The sequence below is a fragment of the Peromyscus eremicus genome, chromosome 9 (assembly GCF_949786415.1).
Source record: "Peromyscus eremicus chromosome 9, PerEre_H2_v1, whole genome shotgun sequence".
Lineage (NCBI taxonomy): Eukaryota > Metazoa > Chordata > Mammalia > Rodentia > Cricetidae > Peromyscus > Peromyscus eremicus.
Window position 1 is genome coordinate 80,735,310 of NC_081425.1, and position 17,880 is coordinate 80,753,189.

A 17,880-nucleotide genomic window follows, 5' to 3' on the forward strand; every position below is an offset into this window, starting at 1 on the left:
ACTCGATAGATAGAACTTCCTGAACTTGGCTTTGGAACTTGTCAAAGCACAAGGTAAGAGCTTTCCTGGGTTCTCCTTCCAAAGGCCACCCTTTGGAATCCTGCGTCATCTCGAAGGGGGAAGTACTGACCCTTCTGAGCTTCCATACTTCGCCTCATATCCCCAAACTCTGTTTTTCTACCTCCTGCCTTTGACTGCATGAGTCTAGGTCTTCCAGACTGTGGTTCTCGGACTCTGGCCTGCACCTGGAGGCCTTTGCTAAAGCTTGCTGGGCCTCAGCTCCAGAGTTTCCGATTCACTACTCTGGGTTAGGGGGTCTAACGTTTAGCTTCTTCCTCAATCTCCCAAATTCCACTGACACTGTTGTCTGGGGACCCCACTTTGATAACCACGACTTTGGAAGAATTTCCTAGCAACTGCGCACTAATTACAGGTACCACTGCTCAAGAAGACTCCCATTCAGACCTGAACAGAGATGATTAGGAGTTTGAGCCTGTCCTCAGACAACCAGCTGCATACTACTTAGCTCATTGCATACTACTTAACTAAGATCAAGGCTTTGAACAGATATTTTCAGTTTCAGATATGGACAAGAGGGAAAGGGCTAAAAAGATACAGGGGTATAATTACAACAGCATCCTATATGCTTTGACAGTGGACATTCCAATTAACAATCAGAGAGCACATTCTCAATTCTAGATTAGAAGGGGAAAATGAGGAAGTCTAGATGACAAGGGGTGAAGGGGATGGTGGTTTATGGGGAATAAGGAAATGCTAAGCAGCTTAGGAACGCAACAAGCATTCAAGATGATTTAAGAGGGAAGGGACCAGTGGAGAAACAAAGTAGCACTTTGCGCAGTAATTTCTAACATTCAAATTCTCCCTACTCTTGAAGGCTAGTTCCTTTTAAAATTGAATGGGGCTTTCCCAATCTCCACCAGGATTATGGACTACCAGAGGTCAGATTCAAGGCACTGCAGACATAAATCAATTCAATAAGCTCAATGATAGCACACTCTACTCATCTAGCTCACTGCTGCAATGTTGCTAGATTAATCTAATTAAAAGATGTCATTCATGGAGCACTAGGGACCCTTCTGTCTGAGTCCAGCTGTGAAGAACTCCAAAACCTACTTTATTCTCAAGTTCCACTCTACGTTGTTTTTTTTTTTTTTTTTTTGTTTTGTTTTTGCTGTTGTTGTTTTGCTATTTGCTTTAGGTTAAACCCTTTGCTACCCACAAGGGAATGTCTTTGTTCCCTCAGGAATGAGACCCAAATATTGCCAACTCTAAATCTGTGCTTGTGCCGGGACCTGTTCAAGTGTTCTTGTCTTTCTGTGTTCTAACTGCAGACATCCTTAGCAGTGAGCCTAAAAGCCTGACTCATTAGATAACTTGTATCCTTGTATACAGAGAATCTGTATCCTTACGGATCTTCCTTCATCTAGTTTCTTTTCAATGGATTTTAGAGCATACACTTCAAAAAGATTTATTCATTTTTATTTTGTCTATGGGTGTTTTGCCTACATGGATATCTATGGACCATGTGCATTGCCTGTAGAGGCTGGAAGATAGCATTGGATCTCCTGGAACTAGAATCACAGATGGTTATTAGCTGCCATTAGGATGCTAGGAATTGAACCCAGGTTCACTGGAAGAGCAGCCAGTGCTCCTAATCACTGAGGCATTGCTCCAGCCCCTCACACGTGAATTTCTACAGCTCTGGGATTGGAAAGTGCCTCATCAGCTCATGCTCAAGTCTTCTTCAATTCAACTGTATGGCATTTACACATACTAATGGATTTGATTTTCACAAAAGGATTACATAAACTATGTGTTTGTTAAAATTGTTAGTTTACAAATAGAAAATTAGAGACTTCAACATCTTTCCAAGTTCATATAACTGAGTGGTTGAGTTGGGATGGGGATCAAGTAGCCTTATTATAATCTCATGTTACCTTTCCAATGCAATGCCATCTTCTTGGAAAGGAAGATGTGTAAGAGACAGTATCCATTATCAACAGAGCATCCCAAGAGGTTCATGCAAAAACAAGGAGGTAGATTGATGGATTGCTGAGGCCAAACTACCCTAGCAAGACTTCATGTATTTGTGGAGTTTTCTAGGAAGATCCAGAGGAAGCTGGCCTCTCTATATCCAACATTGTTCTGTCAAGGTGGGCATATGGGATGTCAATCATCCCCAGAAGTCCTCCCTGGGACTCCAGTGTTTCCAGAAACAGAAATGTTCCACTTATAGAGAGAATGCCATCCCACTTAGATATTTACGTAGAATTGGTTTCTAGTTATCCTCCTAAAAACTACTGTAATTCATAGTCAGTCTCTCTCTCTTTCTCTCAAACATATGCCTGTAACCCCCAAAGATGCAGGAAGATAAATAGTTGGAGGCCATCTTTGGGTACCTAGAGAATTAGAGGACTCTTTGGGCTACATAACACCCTGTCCCCAAATAACAAGCAAAATGAATACAGTAAAATCTGATAATATTTGAACCCTTGAATATTCCTTCCTAATATGGACTGGGAGATTAATAAACTTTCCTCACCATTTTATCTAATCAAAGCAAAAGAAAAGATAACATCATTTAGACATAGATTCTGTAGAATTCATCTTCAGACAATGGGGAGTATTGATCTCACCAACGAGAAGTTTTTTCTTGGTAATATCTGGATGTAAGGGTCAAAATCAGTGCCTCACCTTTCCTGTGTGCTAATTAGGATATATGTACCGAATAGCCACACTATCAAGACTAATTTTAAAAGAAAAGGAAATCTTTGTAGTGTACCCCAAATTATAAATCAGTGTTATTCACATAACTTTGGGTCTCAAAAAATATCTTGTAAACTCATAACAATAATGTAACTAGCATGAGTGACAAGATGCTAATTAATCATTGAAATGGCTTAAATCTCCATGTGGACCATTACCTTATAAACTGGACAGCATCTCAGGTCCTAAACAACCCAAGTTAGAGTCTTTGTATCTTTTTACCTTTCTTAATACCCGCTCTTAAGCACCTGGATCAGAGTTATGCACTTAAGAGTTTATCTTTTGGGGTTTGAGAGATGACTTAGCAGTTAACAGCATTTGTTGCTCTCACAGAAGACAGGGCCTCAGTTCCCAGAACCCACATGGTGACTAACAACTGCCTGTAACTCGAGTTTCCGGGGATCCAAGCCCTCTTCTGGTCTTCATTAGCACTGCATGCATGCATGTGGTGCACAGACATACATGCAGGCAAAATACCCAGACATAGAGAGTAGAAGTAAATAAACTCTAACAAACCAAAAAGTTTATTTTATAATATCAAGGTGGGACATATATTCACTAAGTATTCTAGTTTATATCCATTTTAGCACAGAGAATCAAGTCTATTCTGTCCATCTACATTGGGACTTCACTGAAGAACATCTCTAAGACAGTGTCTCCTAAGGCCACTATCTTTGACAGGTGGGCTCTGATCAATGATTGATCAAAGCTAGTGATAATTACATCAAGTAGGCTCTTTGTTTAATTTTAAGGCATTTTTCTCAGACATTGCACTTGTTTTGCATTTTTCCTAAAGGGCATTGCATTTGTTTCAATGTAAATAGAAAACATTCTTTGTCACTCTCTAGTATGGATCTACCATGACGCTAAGCCCACTTGTTAAATGGCTTTATCAGGAAGTTCTTAGCTATGGTTTGGGTCGATAATTTATTCATCTTCCTGACAACAGCTTTTAATGATGCCAGTGCTCAAATGATAAGATGGGATTCAATAGCAATAAACACACAGATCATCTGAAATGTGCCGAGATAAACGGGGCGTACAGAGGGGTGGTGTGTGAACCCTCCCTGCTCTGTTGAGTCCTTCTGTGCTCTGTGATCTTCAGCTCAGAGCAACAGTGACAGCAGTGGATCTCAGAGCATTTGCATGGCACAGGGTGTCTACCTGAGTAATTAGTCCTAAGAATAAAGCATTCTTCTAGGAGACAAAGAAAATGACACAGATTGCTGATGAAGAGACAAAACATGTCAGTTCCTTACATGCTGGATTTCTCAATGAAATACACAGATAACGTGTTATCACAAAACTCAGGTGGTAAGAGCCTTGCTACTTTCTTATAGAGCCTTCTTAATTCTCTCTACAAAAAGAATGCAATGTCTGGGCTGGTTAGTTTTTGTCAATGTGATACAAACAGACATATCTGGGAAGAGAACCTCGAGCGAGGAACTGCCTCCATCAGATTGGCCTATGGGTATGTCATAGAGGCATTTTCTAAATTACTGATTGATGTAGGAAAGCCCATCCCTAGCAGGTGGGCCTGAGCTATATAAGAAAGCTAGCAAAGCAAGCCAAGGGAAACAAGCCAGTAGGCTACACTCCTCCATAGTCTCTGCTTTAGTTTTTGCCTCCAGGTTCCTGCTTGAGCTCCTGCCCTGAATTCCCTTCATGATGAACTATAATCTGTAAATTGAAAAAAAAAAATCTCTTTCCTCCCCAAGCTTCATTTTGGTTGGCAACAAAAAAGAAAAGTAGAACCGTGTCTTTTCTGGGTTTATGTTTACCCTCTTTCTATATGCAAATGCACCTGACTATTTTAAAGACAAAACACACACATTACAAGTCGACCTCATCAGCAATGGGCAACTGGGCTGTTTTCAAGTTGGACAGATGACTCAAGATCCTAGCTGTATCACCTATGACCTGTATTGTGTTGCTGAAGCAACATGACCTCGCCAAGCCTTGGTTTTCTTGCCTGTAAACTGGGGATAAGGACACAAAATTTAAAGGCTTCTATAAGGAGAAAATTGGTTGCCTATGCGTTCAATCAACAATACTTATATTTACAACTAAGTAATAGTGGTAATGACAAGAGCAACTGTCAATGGAAAATGGCCCCAAAGGCAATGAAAGCTGAGAGGATTAGTAATCTCTATGCTCTGTTTCCCCTATTATGTCCACATTGCTGAGTCCTTATAAGATACTCTGACGTGATTCACATACACGACAGGATATGCTGTAAGCTCTTGATTGGAGAGCTCACTACCACACAGCAAGAATCTACATGACAGAATATTAATTTTGGATAAACTTTAAAACGAAACATGGGAAAATGATCTTCCCAGAAAGACAGCCATACTGTGTCATAAATACTAAATAATTAACCAAGCTTTCTTAACAGTGGAAGTCATGAGTCACTTTAATGAGTGGCTCATGGGAGGCTGGACAGTCTTCCTCCCAGACCTTCAGCTCCATTTGCCCTGTTGGCTTCATGTGCATGTGGAGGAGAGGCAAAGGCATGAAGCAGCTAAACACTTCGTAAATAATCTCTTCTAGCTGCACTCCCAGAAATGTACTTTTTCACTGCTGGAGTCCTGGAATGATGGCCGAGACAACCTATCCCACTAATGCTTATTTTCTCTAGCTTGACTACAGACTACAATTATTTCAATCACAGTTGTTACCAGAGTGGAATTAGTGTTCAGATTTGCCAGCAACTTTTATGTAATAAATCAGAGTTATGCCATTACATAAAAACTGTCTTGCCAAACAAATGCTGTTCACTGCAGTTTTTACTAAATTGTCCATGAGAGCACAATGGATATATTCTGGTCAGCCACTTCTCTACCTCCACGCATTCCAGCCATTTCCCCTTTAATCTAGAGGAGGAGAGAGATAAAAGAGATTATTTAATTAGTACTAAACGGATCTTCACTCAGATGTGTATTCCAGGTACAGATGGGGAGTCCCTCAAGGACAGAGCTCAAGAGCTATATGTAGGTATGGGGAGCGGGCACAAAAAAAAGCATGTGCACATACATGCCCAGAGCCCTGCAGCATAGACAAATGTTCTACCCTGACCCCAACTCCACTGTTGGGTCTATTTGCCGAATGGGATAGCTTAGGCAAGGTAAATTAGCAGGGACAGAGACTAGAGAAAAAGCTCCAGGCCAGGACAAAGAACTGGGAACTCAGACACACAGCCTGGCATGTGGTGGGTTAGGGTAAGACACTGGTCGCTAAGCCCATGCTTCCTCTTGGAAAAGAAGTTCCTTGACCAGGGCAAGAGTATTCATCAAATCACTGTGCTTTCTGTTCCCATGGCTTCTCTCTGGACATTAAATGCCACACATGTATTAAGAGGTTCATAGGCAATCATCTCTAAACAGTGACAACCAATAGGCAGCCACAACTACACAATGGTAAGTGATGGTCCAGGGTCAACATTCATGAAGAAAACAGCCTGGAAAAAAAGTTTCAAGGTAGCTGGGTATCACTGCTTCTCAAATAAGCTCTCACACTTGCATAGGAAGTTGAAGAGGCTGGGAAAGGAAAACATGGTCTCTGTACATATTAAAAGTTGTACACAAGGGCAAGCTTGACCAGGTATGCTGGCATTTCATCACATAATAAGCTTGCAAATAACTAGGACTTCCAGCTGTTCTTATGGGTCGTGGGCAAAAGAATTCTTTGTGAGCCTTCTCCAGATTTTTGACTCCGACCCACGGAGATCACTCACTGGCTTGCTACTTAGGTTCTTTCCCCTGTCCTTAGGAGGCTGCCTCTGGCACTGCCACCTCACGCTGATTTTACCTGCAAGGACTTTGAGGGGAATGCTCAACTCACTCACTCCACGGTTCCAATTCTGCTACCTCTCAACCGCAGGTACATACACCTGAGCAGTCCACTCCAGGTCTACCCCCAACAAAGACCTTCAGTGCCAAGGGTCTGCCTCGTGCTCGTGTTAGGAGCCCTGTAGCATCAGGCACTGGCAACAGCAGTTCCCTCATCTGTTGCTTTTCCTTGAAGAATAAAAAGCAATAATCAGAAACACTTACACTCAGCCTGGAGTGAATTCTGTCACTAATGGCTGGTGATAGCTTTGTTTGTGGTATCCTGAGGTTGTTTTATTACTGGGTGGTGGTTGTTGTTTTTAAGACCCTGGGAGAGACAGGGCACCATTCTTGTTGACATCTAGCATAGAAAACAATTATACCTTTATTGCACAAGGAAGTAAAATAGCTATGTGTTAGCTCTGTCTTTGGCTGACAGCAGAGGCATGGATGCTTTGTTAAGCATTCCTATTTAGGAGTTTTGCACAGAGACCGCAGCATCACAGCCAAAAAGGACAATCTGAGATGGTGCTGATTAGTGATCATGAATCTGCTGAGCACAGGGAGGGGAGAGTCATTTCTTAGGAATGTCATAAAGCAACCTGGGCAGTAGAGACCAAGAAAACTATGGGAAATCGGTGGGACAAGCTACCTTCAGAATCAAAGTATCTTCATTACCCAGGCCAAGAGAATTCCTTAGTAAACCCTATACTTATATAATAATATCCCCCAAGTGTATGTTCTTTTTATCTACTTCGAGAAATTAATGTCTTAGCTCTGGGAGTAATTCTTTCCCTTCATTTTTTTTTCTTTCCCTCTTGCTGCTGGTTCACAGTGGAAGTCATTTATTTATCAAAATTCACTTTATCTCTTCAGGCCATAGAAATAACTCTTGCCACAGTCTCAATGGTGTGCACTCGGCTTGTGGATCTAAATTTGGAGAGGAGTACTGTGAACTGAAAGCAGCAAGCTTCTCCTGCTGCTCGTCCTTACAGTGGTAGTACTGCCTCTGATTTCTCCTAGTGTCACTGTCTACGTGCCGTTGAGAGCACAGCAGTGTGGTCTGAGGGGACCTAGGAGCCGGTCTCTTAGGGCTGTCTCCCTTGCCCCCATGAATGGACCCTCTCACCCCGGCTCTGTCTCGCTGCAGCCATCCCCATCACTATGGCAGGAGGTGCCATGTGTTTCCAGGAACAAAGAGAACTATTTCCTTTTGGAAGAGCCTCTCAGAGAGACTCAGATGTCTCCTTTTCTGGAGCTCTAGGTAAAAGCTTTCCTAATGGTGAGCACTTCAACCCCTGGGTCAGAATCGCCTGCCTGCATGGGGCTGTCCTCTCATCCCATCAGGCTCCTTTCAGAAAGGAAAACATACCCTCTCAAAGGACTCTGTAGTGGTTACCCAAAGAACATTTTTGAAAATCTAAACGAAGTCTACTCATGTGGAGTGAATCGGATATGTCCAATAGAATGGGAAGAAGTGGCAGGTAGAAGGGATTAGACTCTACTAAGCCCCCAGATATAAGAAAATGGAAATCCAAAGGAGGAAAAGAGAGGCAAGAGGCCTTCGGTTTTGTTTTACTCTAACTGCTGAACTGTGTCATTTTAGTCTAAGTATGCTGGAAGCTACTACTATGGGGCTTCTCCTCCCACAGTGGGATTATCAGAGCTGGATAACACTCCACCTTTCATCTTCCTGCATTCACAGCTGGTTTGTCTGCAACTTAAAACACCCACTTATGTGAAATAATACCAGCCACGGATCCAGCAAGATCCTGGCTGTTAAATTTTACAAAAGTCCATCATCCCAAGAACACAAGACAGAAAGACAGGGTAGACATTTGATCATAACAATTTAAAAAAAAAAGAATTAAAAGCACTTTTAAAGAAAGTCATCAACATCCCTATGGTAAAAGGTGCGTTACAACAGGGAGAGAAAACGATCACAGTTATTAATCAATAATGCTGACTACAGTGCCAACGTGCTTCCATGAATATAAATATCCTTTATAGTACTACCCTTTTATATATTTTCAAGTTGAATTAGTGGTATTGCCAGATACAATAAACTATGTGAAAGGCGAATAATTGTATTTCTTGGGGGAATAATTGTATTTTCTTGGTTTTATTAAATCTATATATTTATCAGATCTAAGCAAAACCAAAATAGAAAACATTGAACCAAAATAGAAAACATTGTTCAGGAAGCCATGAGAAAAGGTGGGACCCTGGGCACTGTGAGCACATCACTGCCAAGTTGGGAAGGCACAGAACTGACTGTCGGGTAAGCTGCTACTTGAAAATGGACCTTATATTCTAAACCCCTGGTCATGAGCCTTACACTCAACACCAGCTTAACATGAGACTTTGTTATCTCTTTCCCAGTCCTCCAGTCTTGAGTTTTCATGAGATGGAGTGCTCCGGGGAAATATCAACAAATCGAGGGCCCACAAGGATGTCCAGGAGGAATCATATATCCCAAGTCTTCAGTGTATCAGAACGCTCCCTGCTGTAATTCCATGCATGCGTCCAGTGCTTGCTACATTCAGAGCTACCAAGAAAAGCATGTCGCATGCATGGGCAGTGCAGGGAAAGGATCTAGTTAACCTGGAGGCAACAACCAGAAGGGCGAGGTTGCAGCATGCATTGTAAACCACACTTGGCCTTGCCTGCCATGCAGAAAAGACCTACATCAAAGAGTCGGCTGTGCGGCTCCTGGGCAAGAGTCGATACGAGAGAGGTGAGTTACTTCAGCAGTGACAGACATGGGCAGAAAAGGTTCAAACCACTATATACAGAACACCATACAGAGCACTGGCATTTCACACGAAAAGAGGCAGCCTTGGGGCCCAGTGGGGGAGACAGAAAGGGAACACAGACTGTTCCTCAGATTTGACAGTTTCCTGGCCAGCCCTCCACATGCATGTGTTTTTATACAGTGTCTTTTGATTTGACAGATAACCTCATGACATCTGCCACAACTGTTTAGGTGTTTTGAATATTCAGGAGGAGCAAGGTATTGGTGACATAAAGATACACACCATGATTTCCTGCGGGGACAGTTTATTTGAGAAGCGGGGCTGAAGTTGGGTAGAGGAAGAACAGGCATTTAAACACCAACATACTGTGGTTTCAGAGTTCATAGGGAACCTCCACGCAGAACAAAGCGTTGAGAACCCAAAGCTTGTGAACGGCAACATCACCCCTGAAAGCTACCTACGCCCCTTAGCTTCCACACACTCCCAGTGAAGCCATTTTTTTTTCTTATGCCATATTCGGGGAATGGAACCTTAGATAGTGGTGAGATGCCTTGATATATTCTTTTAATTAAAAGTGACTAATCAGCAAACGACTAAGCACTTGAAACTTTTAGGTTCTTCACTGTCTCTCTCTCTCTCTCCATCTCTCTGTCTCCATCTCTCTGTCTCTGTCTTCATCTTTCTGTCTCTCCATCTCTGTCATCTCTATGTGTATATCCCTGTGCATTCTCTGCTGTGGAGGCCAGAGGACCACCTTGGGTATTGTCCCTCAGAGACTATCTGCCTTCCGAGACAGGGTCTCTCTCTCTGGTCTTCAACTCACCCTGTAGATAAGCTGAATGGCTAGTGAGCCCCAGGATCTGCCTGCTTCCCCGGCTCCCTGTACTGGGATTTAAAACACATGATACCAAGTCCATTTTTTAAAATGTGGGTTCCTGGCGATCATTTTCAAGGCAAGCACTTCCAAGTCTTTCCTTGAAAACAAAGCAGCACTGATTGGGGAAGGGCATCAAGCTTCCTTCAAATGTCAATGTCAAGGACGCATCAGCTAGCTGAGGAGTGCTGTCTAGCAAGCTGCCTGCCCCACAGCATCCTGCTCTCCCCCCCAACCGCCCCCCCCCCCGCCTGTTCTGCTTTCTGTGACCTCAAACGCATTGAACACACTTCATGGAGGTCTGTGCTGTGCTATAATCCCAGCCATGTTGTTCTCTCCCATAGCTCTCCAGTTGGAAGAAGAGGGAGAAATCAAGTTTACTGTTTGTAACTCGCTCCTTTTAATATGCTTTCCTGGTGCTCACAGCTTGTGTGGACCATGATGGCAGCTGTGACAAGGACTTTGGCACACTGTGAACAAACAGGACATAGTATCCAGTTGTCACACTCACTGACAGCAGAGCACCCTCTCGGACCTGAGTTTTACCAGAACACACAGGTAAATACAGTCAGACAGGACACACGAGACTATTCATTCAACAGATATTTCCAGAGTTCTTTAGTGACAACTCCACTCATTGGAAGGACACAAATTTCAATGAAACACAGTTGCTGTTCCTGAATAATAAATACAGCCAAGAGAGGCTTGCTTCAAAGTTCTACCAAATACATATTTTTTTCTGACTGGAGACAAGCTGTGTATCTCTCTGGACTTCAAAGTACTTACTAACATGTAACTACTACTCGTCTGGGATGTTGAGAGAAATGAACGAGTAAATGTTAACTGCTGTGGTAGTGGCCAGCTCTGGGGAACACTGTGTCAGCAACACCTACTGTGACCTCTAATACTCAAATCCAGGTAACAAAGCAGAGGCTTCTAGAATGAGAGGACCATCTCTGAGTGAGCTGGGATGGATTCTGAGTAATAAGTAGACACTAATCTGAGAGAGAAAGTGGGTTGAGGGCACAGGAGTGGAGGGGTAAGTGTGGGCAGAGATTTGGTGTACAACAGGACACAGAGCCTCACATATTAGGAGCTGGGTGGCTTGCATGACTAGGAAGAACTGAGGAGAGACAGGAAGAAGATGGTGAAGTATCTGTGTGCCAAGTAACATGGCTAGTCTCCATCCTAGAGAAAGCTGGAAGCTGACAGAAACTTAAATGTAGGGGAATGGCAACATTAGCCTTGTCTGACGGTGAGTTAACTCTGGGGGCCACACAGAGCAGGAAGTCGAAGTATTTAAGAATATGGAGAAAGAGAGGTCAGTTTATCAAATTAAATCCCAGAGGAAAGAAGTCACTTATGCAAATCTTCATTAAAATTTATGTGGGTGAATATTTTCCTGCAGGTATGTGTGTATGTGTACTAGGTACAAGCCTGGTACCTGAGAAGGCAAGAAGGTGGTATCAGATTCCGGAACTGGAGTTACAGACAGTCGTATGCCACCATGTAGATGCTAGGAACCAAACCTAGGTCCTCTGCAAGAGCAGCCAGTGCTGTTAACCTCTAGTCCATCGCTTCAGCTCCAACCTATGCAAATCTCAAGGTGAAATTCTGCCCTGAAGGACAACGAAGGCCACCTTGGGAGTGGCTTTCTTCGGAGACTGGTGCTGTCAGGGTCTCTTTAGGGACCGGCTCATAATATCATCAAAGCAGTTACCTGAATCACAATGTCCCTCCATGTGTGTTTCTGGGTATTTGTGCCACAAAGAAACGAAAGCACATGGCTCTTTATCTTTTGAAAGAAACTACCTTGCTTAGAGGCTACGACGAAGGCAGTGTTAAAATGACAGAAGAAGAGCATCCAAGATAGGCATGTTTGTATACTCTGACCAGGGGCGGCTGTGCAGATAGACACACAGCCACAATGTCAGGCACACAGCATGTGGTCATACTTAGGGAGGGGTGCCCAGCACTTTCTTCGCCTCCACAGCTCACCTCCTAAAGAACTTAGTAATATCACCAGCACCATCGGTGACACTTATCACAACCCTGGTCCTTTTAGGGCTTGGACATTTGAGCTCCCTAGAAATGACCTGAAAAACGTTCTCAGAGTGAGGTTTTCCTTTGGCCCGAAGATTAAGAAGAAAGGTTATATTTTCAGAGAGTGCTTTCTCTTTAAAGAGCAACCAAGTATGGCTATACCCATTTAAGCTCAACTTTCTAGTATAACCATGATGGGAACTCTACCCCCTCAGCTCACGAAGCATTGTCTCCCTGTTGCTGAGACTATGTAATCATGCTTCCTGGATGGATTTACCTTGGTCCCAAGTCCCTCTGCCTGTGGTCTTAGAAGAGTGATGCCCTGAACTTAACCCCATAGAAACCGACTGAGATTCCCCTACAGCCACACCCACTGTGGTGCTTAGTAGCCATTCACCCAGGGAATGCTCAACGTGCTCAAAGTGAAGGAACATTGCTAGAGGTTTTGTTTGGGTCTTTTGTCTCCGCCCACCCCCACCATCCAGGACACTCTAACAGATCTTAAACTGAAAAGGTCCAGTCTTCCTAGCTGTCACCTCTAAAGGATGGAGAACATCTCTCCAGGTTTGCAAAGAGCAGGGATCAGTCTGTGTAACCTGACACCTGTTCCTTTCTCTCCCAACTGAATAAAAGTGAGAAAACCCAGCAAAGGCTGCATCCTCCTCTCTGCTGGCCCCAGCAGACAAACTCATGCACAGTCGTGGCAAATGGAACCCTATACAGTAACATCAGCACTGTCTGTCGCCTTCCCCGGGCGACAATGGGATAGAAATGGTAAACCAGAAAAGACTAGATAAAGCTCCTGCCTGCATGCCCCAGCTACCCCATCAACAGAAAGAGCTCAGGCTCTGCCTTCCCCAGCAGCCCCACTGTGAAAGTAAGGGCCTCCACACACCCACATTTGTTAGCAATTCCAGAGTAGCACACAGTGAGGAGGGATCATGATTCAGTAGAAAGCAGCTTCATATTAGGATTAAGAGATCAGAAAGGGTTCAAGGACATTTTTATTGTGTATGGTTTGGTAAAGACACCAAGTAAAAATAGGTGTTTTAAAATTTAAAACCTATAGTCCAATATTTAAAAGTAGTTGTCTGAAGAACAATCATTTTGTTGTTGTTGTTGAATTTTAAACAACATTTTGGAGTTTGCACCATTTCCCAATCCACTAATGTGACTTAATATAAACTTTAGTGTGTCCTTTTAAAGTTGTTCCTTGTTTTCAAATTCAGTTTCTCACAAGAGAGTGAGTGACTTGGTGCTGCCAGGAAAATTTCGTTTGCTGACCCAGGAGTTGGTGACACACATTAACAAGGGGTGTGGCATCGTCGGTCTCTATGGTGAACAGAACAAAGCAAAAAAGGAGCGAGCTGGCAGAATCCCCTCATCTTAACAGCATGTGCTACAGCCTCCTGTTGTGGCAATGAACTATGGCTATGTAACAGAAATTATTGGAGATGGGGTGGCATACCCCGAAATGCTGTACAGCTCTTGTGATCCTCTTGTAGGTGTTAAGCTATTGTGAAATAAAATTATCCTTCAACAAATTTGCTCTTGCAGAGGACACAGGTTCACTTCCCAGTACCTCACAACTGTCTGGAACTCAAGTGCTAGAGGATCTGATGCCCTCTTCTGGCATCCATAGGCACTGCACAAGCAGAGTGCACATGTGTGTATACAAGCAAAACATATCTTAAAACATCTGTCCTTCACCTGTTTGGCTTTAATGTATTGAAGAGCCAATGTAATGCTTATTTGTGGTTTAAGGAGCAGGGCCTATTGAAAATCAGCAAGCTGGTTTCTTTAGGAAGCCTGTATTGGGCACCTGTTGCATATGTAGTAGCATGTGGAAAGGACACCAAAGAGGTGTGAGAAGCTACAGAGATGCATGCCAGTATCCTCTCTCTCAAAGGGACATGAATGTAAACAAAAGCATCATTGACTTACCACATGCATTCTCAGAGACAATCCCTCAAGACAAAATCAGCTGTCAATAAACAAAGTCATTAACACAATGTGATAAGGTAACTCCTGAGGTGAAGAGATCATAGTCATCTCCTCAGGTAAGCAGATGCCTGCTAGCATGGGACTGAATAATGCTATTCCTGTTGGTCCCTCACAAAGCTACCCTTATTCTTGCTATTCAAGTTTAGCTTTTCCCTTGCTGAAAACTCAATGCTCACCCCACTTAGAAGCCAAAAACTGATGTCTACTTAAGATGCAAGGAGATATGAAGTTCTACTCCCAGGAGAAACAATTGAAAAGGGCTCTGACAATGAACATCAGTCATGGAATCACAGATAAGCAGCAAGTTAAAAGGAGAGACAAGCCAAATTTAGAATGTAGGCATCTTATAACGCCTTCTGCCATTGACCGTGGGCAGCATCTACTTTACCTACACTTGCTCTATCCAATAGTGTTGAAAGTAAAGTCAAGGCCAAAAATGAAGCCACAAAGATGAATCCTTAAATGATGGAAGAGTTCACATGGCTATGATTTTCATCTTTCTGTGAGAGATGAAGTAAAAAAAAAAAAAAAAAAAAAAAAAAAAAAAAAAAAAAAAAAAAAAAACAGAGAAATGTGCAAAGCCCCAAAGCTCCTGGAACTGAAGCGCTAGCAAATGAACCAGAAAGAGGAGATCCAGCCCTTCCTGAAAATAAAACAGTACTCCTGTGGCTGGCCACTTGTAACTTCACCTGCAGGTGGCTTGGGGTTTTCAAAAAGTCTGGAGCTTCCACCTTTCTCTGTTTAAGTGCTAATCAACCAGAACAGCTTGGCCTGGGAACAAACAAGTTATTTATTTAAAGCATTTTCCTAAGAGCTAGGAAACTTCTGCTGTTGAAGAAGGGGCCTTTCCAAGTTATAACTGCTTTTTAAGGGAATGTCTTAGCCACTGAAAGATAGAAGGATCCCAGGGAACTAGCAACTACAAGAATATACATCAGCTAAGGACTGGTCACTGTCTTGCCCATTGGATGCCTATGCTGGTACCTTTCAAAGGCAAATACATTGGACCCTGAACACTCAGCTCAGTGGTTACCTCCCCGTGGAAGTCTTCCTGCATTCCCCTCTCACCTAAATTCACTGAGCCCTTCTCTGACTTTTTCCCTTCTTATCTGTGATTCTTTCCCAGCATTCCATCACTGACATAAGACAGTCTGTGTCTGTTGGTCTCTCCCTTCCCTGCTGTACCTGGAGCTCTCCGATGGGGGTGTAGTAGGCTACACAGTAGTCCCCAAAGAATAAACCGTTTAAAGAGAAAGTGAGAAATGAAAGGATGGAGGAAGAAAATAGGAAGACTTTAGAAAGCAGATCACAATCCTTGAGCTACTAAACCCAGTCAAGAAATCCCATCTTCCAAAGTAGTTTTCATGTAGCCCCGGAATCAAGTATAGAGCAAATCTAAGTCATGTGATGTTTGCATTCCCCACCTTAATGCCATCCCAGAAAATGTGGTGACCTCAAGAGACTGACTTACTGACACCTCCCGTGTCCCAGGCAAAGTATGGGTTATTTTTACCTATCACATAGCACACTTGAAGATGAAAGGTGAGGATGATCTTGTAGGTAGAACACCCACCACCCACAAATCCATCTGTTCTTCTCAGCCAAGAAAGGCCAATGCCCTGAGATGCTTTGGCAGATTTTGAATCCTATATTAGGAGGGTCTGTTCCAAGGGGTTTGGTATCTGTGTCATTATATGTCACAATATTAAATTAATTTATCATAAGTTAATAGGTAACCATTTCCTCTTTATCTGGACAGATATAAACTCGGCAATTCAGAATAAAAAAAAAAACACAAAGAGATGTATCTTCCTTTTAGTTAGATTGTAATTACTTTTTATTGTGCTTTAGTTCAGAAAGCTGGATCCAAACTTGATACTAAGTGTATTGGAAGCATAAGCTAAAACTCTAGAGATGTGTATACATTAGAAAAAAAAAAAACAACAAAAAGGAGAAATGCTCAAAGGAAATTTAAATAAAGCATAGATTTGTTCGCTTTTTTTAACAGAAGGTTGTATAGAAGGACTTAATTATCATTTTAGACAGAGTGCTCTGTGACTGAGGAGAAATAGTGACTGTAAATGTTTTAATAAAAAGAAGAAAGTTTAAAAAAAAAAAAAGAAGTTAGGAAATCAACTTGAGTCTATCTTACTCTCCCACTTCTTCAGGCATCCAGCACAAGAGCCAAGGATCCAAGCAGTGGTGGAAAAACACATTAAAAACAAAACAAAACAAGACATGGCAAAGGATTTTAGAAGAGGATTTGGATCTGCAGGGTCTCCTTGGGAAGATACCAAGCTTGCTGGATAGAAGCTAACATGCCTACTTATTCAAGCTAAGTGGAATATAATGTACAGTAGCCTACAAAAATATATCAGATCCTATGTATCTTACACAGACAAAGAAAGCCCCTAGCAGTTTTAACTCCTTTCTGGACACAGGATGAAGGAGATTTTACTAGGGAGTTCCTGCATGTAAGTCATTAAATACTTAATTTCCACTTCATTTGTCCTCTCAAATCAGCACTGATTTTCATGGAGTTTCTTTGGTTCCTACTTTTTCTTTGTGTGTGTGTGTGTGTGTGTGTGTGTGTGTGTGTGTGTGTGTGTGTGTTCATGTGTATGAATGTGAGCTCACAGAAGTCATAGCACATGCTTGAGGTCAAAGGACAACCTTAGATATCAAGCCTCATCTTCTATCCTGCTTGAGACAGGGTGTCTGTGGTTTTTTCCCCCTGCACACATCAGGGTGGCTGGCTGGCCTATAAACTCCCAGCAATTTTCCTGACTCCTCCTATCTCTCTGTAAGAACTCTGGGAATACAGATGATCACATTACAAATTCAGGCTTTTGGGCTCTTAGGATTTGAACTCAGGTTCTTCAATGTTTATGTAGCAAAGTCTTTTATTCACTGAGCCATCTCCTTAGTCCGTCATCACTTTTTCTAAATGTCAAGTGTGTAAATCAGGATTATTCTGTAAAATTACTATAAAAGTTTTAAAGTTGTCAACTAGCTTCTGAAGTAGTGTGCTGCCAATAGGCAATTATGAAAGGACTGGTTGTAATTACTGTGAGTAGAGAATTAACAATGTTGGCCTTAATTCTTGGATAAATGAGTCCTATTCAGGAAGTTCTCAATTATATTTATTTATCATGAGCAACAACAAAATTGTATGAATTCATACACCACTGTTGCTCAAATGAAACATGACATTATAGTGTAAGTTCAAGGTAGCCCAGCTCAGAGCTATTTGCAAAAGAACAAAGACTCACCATGAGAAGAGAGACCTCATGGTTTTATCTAAATCTTAAGAAAGATCATATTCAATAGCAATTCTTTTCCTCCTCTTAAAGTGTTATCTATTAGCAATAAGGCAAATTAGGATAGCTTCATTACTGTGTGAAGCTGAAAACAAATATTTACATCTTATCATGTCCTAAAACTCACTGTTCACTCAAAAAGTATTTTTCAAATTTCAACATGACATGGAATTTTTTCTTTTAACTTGGTAGAGATAATTTAACATTTACTGAGTAGGGGTTTTCTGAAATTAGTTAGACCATGACAAGTTCTGAGACAATGTTCC

General features: G+C 42.2%; 1 protein-coding gene and 1 long non-coding RNA gene across 5 annotated transcripts in view; one reads left to right on the plus strand and one right to left on the minus strand.

Moving 5' to 3' along the window:
* Kcnma1 (potassium calcium-activated channel subfamily M alpha 1) overlaps positions 1 to 17,880 on the minus strand; it is a 715,240-nt gene that overhangs the window by 299,360 nt on the left and 398,000 nt on the right. The window lies entirely within an intron of this gene.
* Positions 11,190 to 17,880, plus strand: part of LOC131919563 (uncharacterized) — a 32,478-nt gene continuing 25,787 nt past the window's right edge. The window contains exons 1-2 of the long non-coding RNA XR_009381287.1: positions 11,190 to 11,502; positions 16,463 to 16,768. This is a non-coding gene — a long non-coding RNA (uncharacterized LOC131919563). The remainder of the gene's footprint in view (positions 11,503 to 16,462; positions 16,769 to 17,880) is intronic.